The following is a 16,804-nucleotide window of genomic DNA, read 5'->3' as shown; positions in this document are numbered from 1 at the left end:
GGGCTGGACAGCAGATAGAAACAGAGGTGGATCAGGAAGCTCTGATGGAGAGTTGGAGCCACATGGGCTGTACGGTGCTGAAGTTGGAAGGAGGAATGAGCTCCGAGAAGTGCTGAGGGGTACTGAGCATTCTTGTGGGTGATCCCGTTTAGCCTCTGCTTCTTTTTAAAATAATCTGATTGAGTGATTGATTGATTGGCTATGCTGGGTCTTTGTTGCTGAGCGGACTTTCTCTAGTTGTGTGTGCAGGCCTCTCGCGGTGGTGATGTCTCTTGTGGAGCATACGCGCTAGAGTGCATGGGCTCAGCAGCTGTGGTTTCAGGGCTCTAGAGCACATAGCCTCTACCTCTGCGTGGTAAGGCTCCAGGTGAGGAAATGGACACCCAGCAAGAGTGGATAACTTCAAGCTCTCTCTGCCAATGAATGTCAGAGGCAGAACATGAAGCCAAGTTTTCCATAAAACCTGGTTTCCACATGCGCAATACTCTGCTTTTTGTCCAGTTGTACATGTGGAGGTGGAGAAGGGAACAGCAACCCACTCCAGTATTCTTGCCTGGAGAATCCCAGGGACAGAGGATCCTAGCGGGCTACAGTCTATGGGGTTATAGAGTCGGGAGCAACTGAGTGAGTAAACAGCAACAACATGTTGAGGACAGCAGCGGTAGAAGTGCTCGCCTTGGTTCCATTTAAAGTTAAAATTAGAGAATACATTTAGTGAAAGCAGAGAACAGGTGGGCTTCAGTGACATTTGATGTCTTGACCTGCCCTGCCCTAGCAGCCAAACAACTCTGTTTGAGGCTCCTTGGCCAAAGCTGAAGGGTGGTGGCTGAATGACAGAGGCCTGGCCATGGTACCTGAGGACGATGACAGATGGGCCCTGAGCTTTCTGGGGCCTGGTGGGCAGGTTCTGTGCCCGCTTACAGTGCACTCATCCCTTGGTCTTGTTGGTAAGTGTTGGAGCAGGGCGTGGGCCACTTGGAAGTGGCTACAGTTCTGTGGAGATAGGGCCCCGGCATTAGATGTTCCATGGCTTGTGAACTTGTCCCCTTGGACTGAAGTGAGCAGCGTCCTGGTTGGTCCCCAGGGGGAACTCACTGCTTCCAGCGGAATGATGCCTTTGCTCAGCACTGGGTGACCTGCCTTTGATGGTTGCCTGCTGAGTTGATCTTGCTATTTTTGCGGGGGTCTGTTTTTAAAAGCTCAATGCAGTTTCTGTATTTTTTTCAACAGTAAGATTCAGGGAATTTTTTTTCGATTTCTAATTCTACTTCTGCTGCTACTGAATTGCTCTAAATTTAGGGAAATACGTTGGTTGGTATTTTTGTGCCCTTGATTCTTACTATGTATAACTTTGTTCATAGGAAATTCATGGATTAACTAAAATTTTTCAAAGCATTTTGCAGAGTTTCAACTGCTTTGCAAAAATCCTAATATATAGCGTAATTGAGTGTGTTAGGAAATATGCTATGCTCTGTGTAAGGTTGTTATTCTGGTTCTTCTGTCCATGTGGAAACTGAAGGTGAGACTTGCCTCATACAGGGGAAAAAAAAAGAATGAATTATGATTAAGTTTTCTAAAAGGTGAAAAGACTTGAATGTAGAAAGTTCCAGTAGTTAATTTTTTAAAATTCAATTGTAATTTGAAAGTAACATAAATAAAGAACAATTTGCTATGCTTTGCCTAGGCAAGAATACTGGGTTCTTTTTTTTACATTACGGATTCATTACTGTTTTTTAAAACTTACCAAGTATTTCCTTAGGCAGTTTTACATTCCTGTTTACAGATGGGCTGTTAACACTACATGAATTTCATGTTCATAGAATTACAGAGAGAGTATATATAGTTTTATATTTGAAGCTGCTTCTAAAGAACTGAGGAAAGGAATAAATACTCCCAGGAATGCCCTCCAGCTGGTTAAAAATTAATAGACATTTCTTACAGTTAAAGGCTGGGTGGCAGACTGGGAGTTGCAGCTTCAGACAGGCTCTCATGGTGCTCTTGCCTGGCATTCATAGTATCTGCTACATGCTGCCGAGGACAGTTCTCAAATTTGCTTTTATTAATGTTAATAATTTGGTTGGCATAGTTTAGGAAGTTGAATGACTTGGAGAAACAGGAGTTATTTGAAAACGTTACTGTTGTTTCTCAAAGTGAAGAAGATAAATACTGAAAGCAACCGTTTTTCTTTATTACCACTTAGATTAAACCCGTGTCAGATGTTACTAGAGTTCCTGGCTGAATTCATTCATTACACTGCGTTTTGATAGGGACATATCTCAGGATTTGATACTGTGCACACCATGTCATCACGTGATGAACTGCTGCTTTCTGTTGATGGTGACAGTGGCAGCATGTTTCTTGTTTGCCCAGCACTGCGCTCGGTGCTTCATATACATCGTTGCTCATCCTGCTCTTAGCCTTGCAGCGTGGGGAGTCATTCTTCTCCTTCATGAATGAGGACACTGATGCTCGAGGGCTTCCGTGATTTGCCCAAGTTTACCCAGCTACTGAATTAATTGGCTCCACTTTGCCTAAACCTAGGTTTTGTTCCTTAATGTTTCTAAGCAGGATGCCTACACAGAATAAGTAGCAGTGTTTTAAAAGGATTTGCTAATTAGCCAAGACGAATTTTCATTGCTCTCTTCAAAATTGCACGCCTTAATCTTAAATAATAAGGCAATGTGATTAAGTGAAATCTTTTGTGTTAGAAAGCTAAGTTATGGTGAAAACTAATGCCTTCAGTTATTTTTTGCTTTGGGGTTTATGGATTAAATAGATTTATTTTATTCCTTTGAGCATCTCAAACAGTTTTTGAAAAAACTAACAAATCAGATTTTAATCCCTTTCTAGCTCTTGTCTGTTAAGTGTTCTTTTAATGACATATTTGCTGGTTTGAGCTTCTTATGAATATTTCATTTCTCTTAAGTTGTGTATTATTTTTGAAATCAGTTTTGAAACCACAGGAACCGAGTGAGACATTGTCTTGGCCTGACTCCCTCTGCAGTGCGGATGGCAGAGGCATTGTGTCTAGGATTGTGGAGTTCTTCCATCTTGTTTTGTTGGTTGTTTTTAAGAAGCCAGTGATGTTTAGCGTCCTGCTCTGCTAAGTGTTCTCTTGTTGAGAATGACTGACTGATTTCCACTGAATAGAAAACAACTTTAAAAGTTCACTTGAGCTGAATGTTATAGATCATGAACATGTTTTAATTAGTATACTAGTTTTAAAAGTCTAGAAACTGATTTTAAGTGTAATTCTGATTTGTTTACTGGATAATTGAGTTAAAATATGCTTGTTAGTTTCCTTCACTCTTATGATGTGACACCAGTGAAAGAGGGATTTTGTTTTGTCAGAATGCGTGTGTGCGTGTGTGTGCGCTCTCGTGTTCACTCAGTTGTGTCCGACTCTTTGCCACCCCTGGACCGTAGCCTGCCGGCCCCTTCTGTCTATGGGATTTTCCAGGCAAAAATAACTGGGCGTGGGTTGCCATTTCCTTCTGATGGGGGTAGGTTTTTATTTTTTACCTTTTCCTTTAAGAAGAATTCATCTGAACTGTTTGAAGCAGTAGCTTCTTACGAGGTTTTGTTTGCTGATAAAGCTGTTCCTATTCTAGGGACTTGACTCATTTCAGAGGAAAAGCAAGAAAGGAGACAAGGAGAGAAGAGTTGCCCTAACCTGTCTGTGTGCACTCCCAAATCCTCCTCACGTGGGGCAGGAGTGATTCGTCATCATGTGTATCCCACAGTAGAGTCTTTAGAATGTGTGTGCATGTTTACAACTTAATGCTTCTTGGATTTGTAATTTGTAGGGTAGTTAGTTGTTCTGTAGAGATTTAGTAAGTCCATAACACCCTCATATGCCCTGTAGCCTGGACAGAACTGCTGCTTACTAATCTGAGCTTTCATTTTTTCATGTTTCTTAAGCATTTTTCTTTCTTATTTAATTTTCTCTAAAAATTAAGGGGAGGTAACGTTGTTTAAAAGGTTTAAAATTGGCACATATATTAAGAAAAGTCCTGAGGGATTATGGGTAAGAGACTAGACCATGCTCAGTATTCTGAAGCTCTTATTGTAGCTACTTATTTCCTCTTCCCATTTTTGTGGTCATGACCCTGAAATTTTAAAATATTTTTTTGATAGAAGTTTTTCACTGTAGGATGGTGTAGTTATTTTAATTGTTATTAAATTTAATATATTTTAATATCACAAAGAATATTTGAATAGTTTCAGAGGCAGGAAGTTTATTCTAATAATAAAATAACAGCATTGTGTGTGATATATAAAAATGTCACCTTCTAAAGTACGATTATGATATCCAAAATCCTTGCGATTTTGATACTTTAAGGAATTTTTATATGTCCTTATTAGTTTAATCATTATCTGAATGACCAGAACCTGATTTCGCCCTTAACGTGATAGCTGTGTGTTACCTGATAGGTAGAGTTGTAGAGGATTATCTTTGCTTTGGTTAAAAAGAAAAGCAGTAAATACTCCTTAGGCTAAAATTCCTCCTCCCCCTTATTTCTATTAAAGCTACAGTGATAAACAATCTTTTCCTGTTGTGCTTATAATCCTACCTCTTGGTGCAGTCTTTTGTAGGTTTCCTGAGCCACCACATGCCACAAAAATGAAGGCAGACTGGTTTGTTCACCCTTGTTTAGAACCCCAAAACCAAATTATGTGTGCTGTTTGAAGTTCCAGGACAATTCGGAATTGAAATTTCTGTGCCTTTTGTTTTTCTACCATTTGGCCTCTTAGTTTCAATTTTCATTCTCTTGCCGGTTTGAGGTATAGAACATGCCTTTCTGGTTCTGTTTGGCTGTATTTTTGTTTTTAACCCATGAGGTTTGCACAGCCCATTTTTCTGTGCAGTAAAGCAGAAAGTCTCAGGTTCCGGTGAGGAATGGGAGGTCACTGCGCTCCACCTTCTGCCTTGGTCCCTTCGTGGTGAAGATGTGCGTGGTGGCATCAGTGGAAACCGTGTTCTCTCCCAGGTTTGTGCTGCCGCCAGCACAGTGCTCATTAGTTGGCAGTTTTGATTTTTGTCTGTTTACACATATGGATTGTAATTTTTGTAGCATTAACACTGGAGGTGAAATTGCAGCTTCCCTTCTCACTGTCATCCAAACAAATAATAAAAAGCAGTCTCAATCCTGGTTGGATTTTTGAACAAGGGGTTTAAGATTACAGATCTGCTTGTTTTTAGGAGCTGTGCTGCACGCCAAGTTGCTTCAGTCGTGTCTGACTCTTTGCGACCTTATAGATTTTAGCCCACCAGGCTCCTCTGTTATAGGATTCTCCAAGCAAGAACTGGAGTGGGTTGCCATGCTCTCCTCCAGGGGATCTTCTCGACCCAGGGATTGAACCCACGTCTCTTTATGTTTCCTGCATTGGCAGGTGGGTTCTTTACCACTAGGGCCACTTGGACTGCCCTTTAGGAGTTATATTAGTTGCTAAAATACATTATTCAGGATGTATGTTTTTCGTTACATAGAAGTATTTGATAACAAGATCAAATTTGAGTGTTAAGCTTATTTAAATACATCTATTTTCAGTTTTGATTCCATCAAAATTACAAATTTAGGGATTCAGACTGGAAAATAGTGTAAATTACTGTCTGTATGCCAAAGTAAATTAAATTCATGGTTGAATTAGAGTGTGGAAAATATTGAATCAAGAAAGAGTGATCCTTAACTAATACTATTTATGACCCTCTTCAGTTTTAGAGAAGTGAGGTCTTCTAAATCTCCTGGGCAGTTGTCAAGAAGTTCAGTTGCTAAGTGGTGTCTGACTCTCTGCGACCCCATGGACTGCAGCACACCAGGCTTCCCAGTCCTTCAGCGTTTCCCGGAGCTTGGTGAAACTGATGTCCATTGACTCAGTGATGCCATCCAACCATCTCATCCTCTGTTGTCCTCGTCTCCTGCCTTCAGTCTTTCCCAACATCAGGGTCTTTACCAGTGAGTTGTGTCTTCGCATCAGGTGGCCTGACTATTAGAGCTTCATCATCAGTCCTTCCAATGAATATTCAGGGTTGATTTCCTTTAGGATTGACTGGTTTGATCTCCTTGCTGTCCAGGGGACTCTCAAGAATCTTCTCTAGAACCACACCCGAAGGCATCAATTGTTTGGCGCTCAACCTTCTTTATGGTCCAACTACTCACATCCATACATGACTATTGGAAAAACCATAGCTTTGACCATACAGACCTTTGTCGGCAAAGTGATGTCTGTGCTTTTTAATACTCTGTCTAAATACCTTTGTCGTAGCTTTTCTTCCAAGGAGCAAAAATCTTTTAATTACATGGCTGTAGTCACTGTCTGCAGTGATTTTGGAGCCCAAGAAAATAAAATCTGCCACTGTTTCCATTTTTTTCCCCATCTGTTTGCCATGAAATGAGAGGGCTGGATGCAGTGATCTTAGTTTTTTGAATGTTGAGTTTTAATTCAGCTTCTTCACTGTCCTCTTTCACCCTCATCAAGATACTCTTTAGATTCTCTTCACTTCTGCCAATAAGGTGGTATCATCTACATATCTGAGATTGTTGATATTTCTCCCAGCAGTCTTGATTGCGGCTTGTGGGTCATCCATCCAACTGACCTCCAGTCCTGTGGCCACTGTTGAGTTTTCCAAATTAGCTGCTGCTAAGTTGCTTCAGTCGTGTCCGACTCCTAGCGACCCCATGGACTGCAGCCTACCAGGCTCCTCCGTCCATGGGATTTTCCAGGCAAGAGTACTGGAGTGGGGCCAAGTTTGCTAGCATATTGAACAAATGTTGGTGAAATTGTTAAAGTGTTTTCACAATAGATTGTTACGTTCCCCCCAACTTCTTTCTGTGTTAAAGCACTGTTAGGTGTGTTGCTCAGCCTTCACTGTTGCTTCCTTATCAGATACAACTGGATAAGTACTTTGCCAATGGATAACTTGTTTAAAAGGAACCTGACTTCTGTATGTTGAGACAAGAAGGGAAAGTTTGCTGATGCAGCTAAACCTCTGAGTGCTGGGAGATGTACAGTGTGTGGATTTCATTGTGGCTTTCTACAACATAGCCTTAGGGTTACAAGGCCAGATCCAGACCCTAGATCCACCAGTTAACAGCAGTGTGACCTTGGACAGACTACTCTACACATTTTAATCTTCAGTTTGCTGCTGCTGCTACTAAGTCGCTTCAGTCGTGTCCAACTCTGTGCGACCCCATAGACGGCAGCCCACCAGGCCCGGCCATCCCTGGGATTCTCCAGGCAAGAACACTGGAGTGGGTTGCCATTTCCTCCTCCAATGCATGAAAGTGAAAAGTGAAAGTGAAGGCATTCAGTCCTGTCTGTAAAATGAGGTCACGCCTACCGTGTAGAGTTACTGTGAGCAGTAAGTGAGAGCCTCCCAGAACATGGGTGGCGCACTGATTTTGGTCCATGCCATTGTAATTGATGGGCATGGGCAGTGGCAGAATCATCTCTGTGGAAGCGCTGCCTATTCCTTGGCCTATGGTGGTACTTCTGGATTAAAAAAAATGGACAGTTTCAACATCTTCTAACATACCCTTTAAAATTAAATCCATATATTTTTCTTTGGCGACACAGAATGAATGAAGTAGGTTACAAATTAGGTGAGAGTAAGGAGCTTGTTTGGATCTGCAAATAGATACACAAAGGGACATTAGAGAATTCCTCAGGTGGTAGAGACTGCTTCTGTTTTGCATGCTGTCTTGTTTACTGGTTACCCCAAATAGGGTGAATTAGAGAACTCTGGGAATTTGATTTGTTACACAGGCAGAAATAAATATTTCACGGTTTGCTTGCTGCCCAAATGAGGGGCTCACTGTCTTCCTGTTTGTCTATCTTACCTTCGTGTGATCCAGATCACTGGTAACTCTACTGTTAAAACCTTATTTTCTACAGGTGAGATTTTAGATGAATTTTGGATAAATTTCCTTAGAGTAAATTACCAGATACTCTTGAAGGTGACTGTGTTGGAGCTATTTCAGTACTATATATGACAACATAGGAAATCTTGTCATTTTACATGTTACTGGATATGAATTCAAGCAAAAACAAAAGTGAAAGAGACATTTTCTTAGAAGTTACTATTTGAGAATGTCAGTTTTATCTATTATGTGTTATAGTAACTAAATGTCCTGATTATCTTGCAGTATTTATTAGTATTATCTCAGCAGTCTGGGTTCTTTTTAGTCTGTCAGTAAACAAATTTACATAGACTCACAACTTAAATATGTAGTAACACAGGTGTCCCTGAGCCCCAGATGTTGTGTTTATGGCTGTTCATGACTATGGGGGAGCCTTAGGTGCTATCTGATTATCAAAGAGGTCTAAGGTTTCTTTCCAAAGAGATTAGGAATGTTAAGTGCACTAGTATGCTTAGTTAAAAAATTAAGCACAGAGTGTTTTTTAGAAGCAATAAAATCAGTGGGTTATAGACTTTCACAACTTCTGCTGTTAGAGCATTTATGTGTATTGATAGGGATGTTAGTATTTGGAATAATTCTGTCTCCTCTCAATTAAACGTCTGTCCTCATTGGACTTGTACATTTCCGTAATGATATCTGGGTGGGATCCTGTGAATCAGTGTAGAACAAATGAGCAAAACAAATGGATGAATTTGGATTTGTTAGGGAAGCAGAATGTTATTGTCTTCATAAGAAGGAACATATGCTGGCAATTTAGACTTGCAGGCGTGGGGTTTCTGTAATTTGTTTAGGAGAATCTACTGTGGATAATCCTTACAATTGATTCCATTTACTGAGTCTTTGTCAAGCACTGTGCAAAGTTCTTGATGCACATTATCTCACGTTCCCTTCCCTAAGATGGCATCAGGTAGTCATCAGTATGTATCACAGTTAGTTCTCCTCTGCCTTGAACACGGTTATATCAAATCATTAGTCAAATCATGGCCCTTGGCTGCACAGTATAGTTGCAGTTTTGTGAATTCCCTTTTTTGTGTGGTTCTTGTCCTGTTGTATTCAGAATACCACCCCAACACCAGGGAAGGAGAGGGGGAGAGCCCAGTCAGATCTCACTTACTTGAGGTCATCTCTGCAGGGAAGATGTGTGACCTTGGGACACAGGAACCTTTTAGGGGGACAGATGGAATGAGTGACTGAATTGAAAGTGAGACCCCTTTTCCCAGCATGGACACTGGCCTAGGAGGCAGCTGTGTTTCAAATCCTTGTCTTTTGTGAGCTCTTCCTCCCGGACTTCTTTGTTGTCAGGGGGCATTGTTTTATCCCTGCATTGGCAAAAGAGAGCAGCATCAACTTGAAACCCTGTGGGAAAGTCCTTGGAGGCTGGCACTGAGTACGATTTAGGGTTTCTGATGTCATCTCAGTCCTGAAGGCTGTGTTCCCACCCGGGATGTGAGGGAGGACCAGAGCTTGCAGCTGGGTTATTAGCAATTCCTTGAGCCTCCTTACTTTACCTGGCTGGATGGCTATTTACATCACCCTCCTCCCACCCCGAAATGACCCCCCCCCCAACCCCATCCTTCCATCTTGCTTCGTTTTTCCTTCATTCCCTTCTTGTTATTTTTAAGGAAATCCATATTTTTCGGAAACATTTTTTTCCACTAGAAATTTTCTATTTATTGACATTAGTAGGGCCTTTCTGCACGGGGACTTGCTTTTCTCAAAGTTAGACATACAACTTCCATTTTAAATATCTTCGGGGCAGACATATATGTGTGCCCTGTGGGCTTCCCAGGTAGCACAGTGGTAAAGAATCTGCCTGCTAATCTCAGAAGATGTAGGTTCAATCCCTGGGTTGGGAAGATCCCTTGGAGAAGGAAATGGCAACCCACTCCAATATTCTTGCCTGGGAAATCCTGTGGACAGAGGAGCCTGGCAGGCTATAGTCCATGGGGCTGCAAAAAGAGTCAGACACAGCTGAGCTACCAAACAACAAAAATACGTATTCCCTCAACAAAGTGTCTTGTAGATAATAAGCACCCAAGAAAAATGATCCAAATTTCATTTGATCATTCCAGAAACTTTACAGTTATGTAGAGGAAAGATTTAGTAGTCTAATAGGCTAATACATCTGAGAATGAGAAAAGTTGTTCAATAGGGTAGTGCGTGCTAAGTTGCTTCAGTTATGTCTGACTCTTTGCGACCCCATGAACTGTAGTCCACCAGGCTCCTCTGTCCATGGGATTCTCCAGGCAAGAAGACGGGAGTGGGTTGCTATGCCGTCTTCCAGGGGATCTTCCCAACCCAGGGACTGAACCTGTCTTTTAGGCTCCTGCATTGGCAGGTGGGTTCTTTACCACTCGTGCCACCTGGGAAGTCCTAAATAGGCTAGTAGGATTTTGCTTTTAGGTAGAGGTCAGTAAAAGAAAAAATGTGGAGTTGAATTTATATGTAACTTGTGATTTAAAAAAATAATTGCTTTGTGAAGAGAATACATTTGACTTCCTTCCATGCTTCTTGAATCTGAAAGACAACCCGGGCAGTTTTGAGTTTGCCAGAGAGGTGAACTTTTGCTGGCCCACATACATGGCTGAGCCCCTGAGAACTCCTAGCTCTTTTTCAATAGGAACAGAGTGGTGTCAGCCATGAACTCTGAGAAAGGTGCATCTGGAGGCATGAGAGGGGCTGGAGGACGATTGAGTGGTGAACAGAAGGGAATGGGCTCATCTAGCAGTAGTGACAAAAGGTCTTAAACATTGCAGTGGCATGAAAGTGTCTCATTTCATGATAGAGCCCAGTGATTCAGCAGAGTAGTATGTGTACATTCTTTTGTGTTTATAAACGGATTTCCTAAACCTTTACCAAAACGTGTCATATTAAAATGCCATTGCCTAAATTTTACATTTTCAGAGAAGCAAAATAAAAGGTAGCAAAGAAGACTCTCATAATTATCCTAGTTGACCACCAAAACATTGGTCCTTAGCTTATACCTGGAGAAAGCAATGGCACCCCACTCCAGTACTCTTGCCTGGAAAATCCCATGGATGGAGGAGCCTAGTGGGTTGCAGTCCATGGGGTCGCTAAGAGGTGGACACGACTGAGCGATTTCACTTTCACTTTTCACTTTCATGCACTGGAGAAGGAAATGGCAACCTACTCTGATGTTCTTGCCTGGAGAATCCCAGGGACTGGGGAGCCTGGTGGGCTGCCGTCTCTGGGGTCGCACAGAGTCGGACACGACTGAAGTGACTTAGCAGTAGCAGTAGCTTATACCTGGGAGGCACTCAGCATGGTTGTTTAGATTTTTGATTCAGATAGTTATGGGTGTGATACCCAAGTGCATTGAAACAAATAGTATGGCTGTTCAAAAGGAGGAGACAAATCAGTTTTTTGTTTGAAGTTATGTGATGCATGGGAAAGAGAGTTGAAGGATATATACCAAAAGGCTCACAGTGATAATGTGAATGCTTGGGCATTCAGTTGACCCTTGAAGACCACTGTGGGTTCCGCTTATAGGTGAATTTTTGTCCGTAATGAATAGTATAGTACTCAGTGACCTAGGGTTGGCTGAATCCCAGGATGCAAAAATGCGGCTATGGAGGAATCACATATATGGAGGGCAGGCTTTAAGTTACGCACAGATTTTCTATTTCATAAAGGGTCAACGCCCTTAACACACACACACAGCATTGTTAAAGGGTCAGATGTATTTTAAATATCCTTTAAATCTTTGTTACTGTGTCTCCGTTGTGAATTTGGTTTTCTGGGAAGAGCACATTTTTCTGGACACTCCGCTGGTGTGTGAGGTGGGAAATGGGAAAGAAAGACACCACGGGCTTTTGCTGTGAGCACGGTGCCAGATTGTACTGATATAGAACCGCCCGCGTTAATCTCAACCAAAAGAAACATTTTTCAGTTGTCTCATTACTCTTGCTTTTGTTGGTATTTCATTTAAAAAAAAAATTTTTTTTTGCATCATGTATTGAAATGTTTATCTAGAAAAATTAGAAAATACAAACAGATGGAGAAACGGGTATCATACCTTCATCAATAATCTCATCACTGGGAGCCACCTGCCAACATCTTAATGCAGATCCTTTTGGTTTATATCTGTGGGTGAATTGTAGCATGATTTTATTAATTAGTGATGTGGCTTGACCATTGTTCCTCTGAGCATTTTTGTAGACAAATGTAAAGAATGAATTTCAAATACTGCAATTGTGTTGATTCAGATTTAGATCTAGATTTTACTTCCTGAAAATATTTTTAAACCAAGTTTTGTAATTAATTCATCAGGATATAGCATTGTAAAACTTATATTGGACTTTGAGAGGGAAAAATAGCCTTTCTTTTCGTTAAGACTAATCAGTTCTCAAGGGCGTGGCTGTCCCTTCTGTTTTAGGGTTGCCAGGCACTTGTAACACACCACCTCCTTGCACAGCTCCCAGGCCTGATTTGTTTTGCCACAGGGGACTTATACCTGAACGTAAAGTTAGTTCCTTGCTTTAAGTTGGCAGTTCATTTTTTTTGTGGGCTTCCCCAGTAGCTCAGTCGGTAAAGAATTTGCCTGCAGTGCAGAAGACCGGGGTTCCGTCCCTGAGTTGGGAATATCCTCTGGAGAAGGAAATGGCAAGCCACTCCAGTCTCCTTGCCTGGAAACTCCCATGGACGGAGGAGCCTGATGGACTGCAGTCTATGGGGTCACAAAGAGTTGGTCACTACTAAGCGACTTTCATTTTCAGTCTTTAGATACCTTTTTTCCTTCTGTAAGACAAAGGCTAATGAAAATCCATGAAAAGAACTTGAGAAATTAAAATGATTATAAAACAGAACAGGCTAGCAGCTTGTTTAAGTTTCAGAGGTATTTAGTTAGTCTCTGAGATCATTTTGTTTATGCCACAAGACTTTTTTGAGGTTCCCAGGAGTGTAAGGAAATTTAAAGCTTTCTTAATTTGAATTTACTAATGTTTATTTGGGAATCCATTTCTAATATTTGGAATTAGCCCGCTAAAAGCCTTTTCTTAAAAAGAGAAATTAACAGCTCCCTTCAGAGGTGATCTTTGCTGTTCTTCCATCAGCCTGACGTTTGGAAGAGGTGGGGAGCCAGAGCTCCACGACAGCAAAGACTGTGCACCCCGCCCTGCCCCCATCCCTCTTGCGGGCTGTGAGCATTCCAGGAATTTAGACTGTGATCTGCAGTGCTGAAAAATCCAGAACTTTGTTCCATTGTTTCTGTTGAAGCAAAGCCTGGAGTCCTATTTTAATGCCATGAGCAACTTAAAACCGGAGAGGTTTTATTTTTATAATTTGCCTCCAGAGTTACAGACAGCTCTTCGTGAGAAGTTTACAGAAAAAGATTTGAAATGTTGCCCAAGCAGCATTCAGAATTTTTACTACCAGGTGTATTTCAAAGTTATTTTTTGTGCAAAAGAAATCTTTAGAAAATGTATAGCCTTGTATATCACTTGTGTAAAAACCAACCGTGGTTGCATCGCACTGCTTCACATTTCTCTCTTTGAAACACCACGGCCTGATGGAGCTAAGGCCACAGGTGGCTTGTTTGCCCACCGATCTTACCTTGGCCAGTGGTAGTGGCCACTTGTGGCCATCTGATAAACACTCTCTTGTGTTACGTGTAGGGATGCTGGTGACCTTACACAGGGAAGGCTTTCTGGTTGCAGTTTCTCACATCAGTCCTCAGGTTTCCTTCTGATGACTTCCAGGGTAGCAAATTCAGTATTTTTTGTTTATTTTAAGAATACATGAAGTATATTGAAATGACCTGTTTATTCCTTGTGGGAAACCTAGCTTTGTGTAACCATTTCTAGCTTCTCTTCTCCCTACTCATCATCACACCCACTGCAGAATGTTAAACTACTGCCAGATGTGCTGAGGCCTAAGACTGCCCACCCTTTAGCAGTTCACACAGAGTACTGTTTTGGCCATACTTTAAGCTAACAGTTTTGCTGTTATCCATTGGTTCCCCTTGCTTACTATCTGATCTGTTAGAGATTTTGTTTGTGGGTTTTTTTGTTTTAAATCCTGTGTCATTTAACATGAACTTTATGCCTTTTCCCCAGTTAGGCTTTTCACCTTATTTTGGACCTGCTGTCGTGAAAAACCCCTCCTTTGCCTTTCAAAAATTGAAAAAGATGTGTAATGACTTTGTATGTTCATGATGAATTTCTCAAACTTGCCTGAAATGCAGATGGTACTCTTAATTCATTATAAGGGTGAAATTGGAACCCACAGATTGTCACTAAGAAGGCTGTTAGAACACAGTGGATAGAATAGTGAATTGGATGAGAATAAAAGTGCCAATTCTACTACAAACTTGCAATGAGATTTTGGGCAATTCTTGTAAGGAAGTAAAGCTCAGAGAAGTGTATTTGTGAAGTTTGGTTAAACTGTCTTCATGGCTCCTTCTCCTCCAAGTCTTAGGGTTCTTCTCTTTCTTACCTTTTAAGGTAGCCCATTAATTGCATTATTCCACATCTGTTCTCTAAGATCTGTATCCTCTACTTAGCTGGATACTTTATCGAAGCCTTGCTCCAGCCTTGTGTGAAAGCATCATCATCAGGTTTCCTGTGGGGAGCCTCTCATTTCAAGGCAGGAGGAAGAGGAAGATTTTTGCCAAAGAATGGTTAATGGAGGAGGACAGTCTGGTAATGGTATGAGGCCCAGGAGAGGAATTTTAAGCTGTAAAGGCCATCAAACTGTTTGATGATGAGAAGACACTGAGGGGCAAGTAGAGAACTTTGGGGGTTTGTGATTTCAGGATTAGAGGTAGCCATCCAGGTGGAATTGCGGCAGCAGGGGTGAAGGGCTGTGTGAGTGAGGAACTGGAGGTGGCAGTCACGCCCACCCTATGGTGGTAGGGTGGTGGTGGTCATGGTTGGTCCCTGTTCAGGCCAGCCCAGCCCCTTCAGGCTAGCTGATCTTTCATGGTGCGATTGTGGGTCTCACCTCACAGGTGGAGTCTTGCCTGGTTTGGAATCATCTCTGTGTCTGAATAAGAGGGTGAGCTCTCCAAACAAGGATGTGCTGGTCCTGCTTCAGCACACTGATACTGAATTCTGTCTGATTTTATGCTTCAGAGTTGGGTAGCTCCCCAGTGAGGAGGCAGGCAGTGCACGTAGAGTTACATATGGTTCTAAATTTAATTCATTTAAATCACCAAATGCATGAGCCTTCACTGTTGTGATGAATTTTTAATGTAACTTGAGCAAGCCTTATAGAATTTTGCATCTCTCTGATGCTGAACATTTTTAACTGAGACATTATTCTTTAGAATATCCTTGTTGTCTAGTTCATCAGAAGAGTAGAATATAGACAAGAACTTAAATTATTCATGTGATGCTTTAGGCAGTTTTGGTTTTGCACCTTACATTGCAGGCACCCAGCAGCTTCATGCTACATGTTGTCTTTAACGTGTAGTTGATGCAAATGTAGAATTTCTCTATATGGCAGCTATTTCTCTAGAAAATCCAGTTTTACTGATATTTAATGTATTTGCTTAGACTGGGGTTCTGTGCTGTTGACTGATACTTGTTTCTGGCATAACATAAAATGGAAATGGAAAATGTCTGCATTCCAATTTGATGGTTCCTTTTCTATAAATGTAGTGAAAGTCTTTATATTTCTTTGCTTTCATCTACACTTGAAAGTGGGTGAAATAATGGATATAAAGTGGTGTGTAAAGAATAAGATATTTGTATCATGCCATTATTGGTTGTAAGAAATAAGTGTATTAATAGTTTAGTTAGTAGAGCACTTTTGGTACCGTCAGCCTTGGATTTTAGTTCTGACTCGAGAGGCGATTTAGTTGTGTGATCTCAGGCAGTTGACTTCATGCCTGTGGTCCTTGGGTGTCTCTCTAAAATGAGAGACATAGGTTGGGACTTCTGGCAGAACAGTACTTAAGTAGTAAGGACATCAGTCATGAGCATGGGATAGGCCGGAAGTAAGTATACCACATCCTATCCCCCATTGAGAACACAGAGGCTATTATTTGTGGAGGGGTCGGGGGGAAGCCTCGATGTAGGGGGTGACTGCTGTTTTCCTTCTGTTTCATTCAGTTTTCTTCATCTTTGTGTGTTTCTTTTCCTTATATACATAATGTTTTGTGCTGTCCTTCGTCATGTTCTGTGTCACTGTCTCCATTCCACTTTCCTTGTGTTTTCATTCCTATATCTTTCTTGTTTAGACCAAGTGGAGCACGCAGCTGGCAGAGCCTCTATGTAGGACCCTTCAGGAACCTGAGGGTAAGTGCACACGTGTACTTACCAGGCTCCCAGCAGCTCTGCCGGACCATTTCCCAGGCGCTTCCTGCCTTACAGACAAGAACTAACACATGCCCCTCCCTTCGCAGAAGTCCTTACAGGTTGTTTTCAGTTAGAAGTTGTTTTTGTTTACTTTTAATTTGATTACATGTAGAACAAAAACCAGCTATCGGGCAGAAATGTATTGATTTGAGGAAATGGAGTAGGTGCCACCAGGTGCTGTTACGGTATTTGTGAGTGACACTGGGCGTACCTAAGAGTGAGTCAGAGTTCCCAGGGTCAGACTGCTCTACTGTCAGAGCCTGGGTGGTTCCCGGGGGACCCTGGTCTTCAGTTTCTAGCACAGAAATAGCAGGTAGGACGGGGGATAGCCCCTGCATCTCTAGTCTTGGTCCTAATGGGGAGTACCTTGAGCATTAGAGGATTCTGATAAAGACTGAGAAAAACATTTTATGTATTAGATTATCTCAGTTCCATTAATTAGTGATGATTAGATTCATGGTAGACTGGTGTCCATCATAAGTTAAGTCTATCAGTGTTCACCAAAGGCACTTAAGAGGTAAGTTTAATTGTTCCATCGCTTAGTTTTTAGAGTTGGCTTGTTAG

At 41.6% G+C, this 16,804-nt stretch overlaps 1 protein-coding gene across 7 annotated transcripts in view; it reads left to right on the top strand.

The window, feature by feature from the left end:
* PRDM2 (PR/SET domain 2) overlaps positions 1-16,804 on the top strand; it is a 133,905-nt gene that overhangs the window by 61,783 nt on the left and 55,318 nt on the right. The window contains exon 1 of one of the 7 annotated variants that reach the window (XM_070768472.1): positions 16,129-16,180. The exons of the other annotated variants lie outside the window; for them this stretch is intronic. The gene's annotated coding sequence lies outside the window, so the exon portion shown is untranslated. Of the gene's footprint in view, positions 1-16,128; positions 16,181-16,804 lie in introns of those variants that run through there. 7 annotated transcript variants of the gene reach the window in all.

This window comes from Bos indicus, chromosome 16, assembly GCF_029378745.1.
Source record: "Bos indicus isolate NIAB-ARS_2022 breed Sahiwal x Tharparkar chromosome 16, NIAB-ARS_B.indTharparkar_mat_pri_1.0, whole genome shotgun sequence".
NCBI lineage: Eukaryota > Metazoa > Chordata > Mammalia > Artiodactyla > Bovidae > Bos > Bos indicus.
This window is presented reverse-complemented; position numbering and strand designations above follow the sequence as displayed.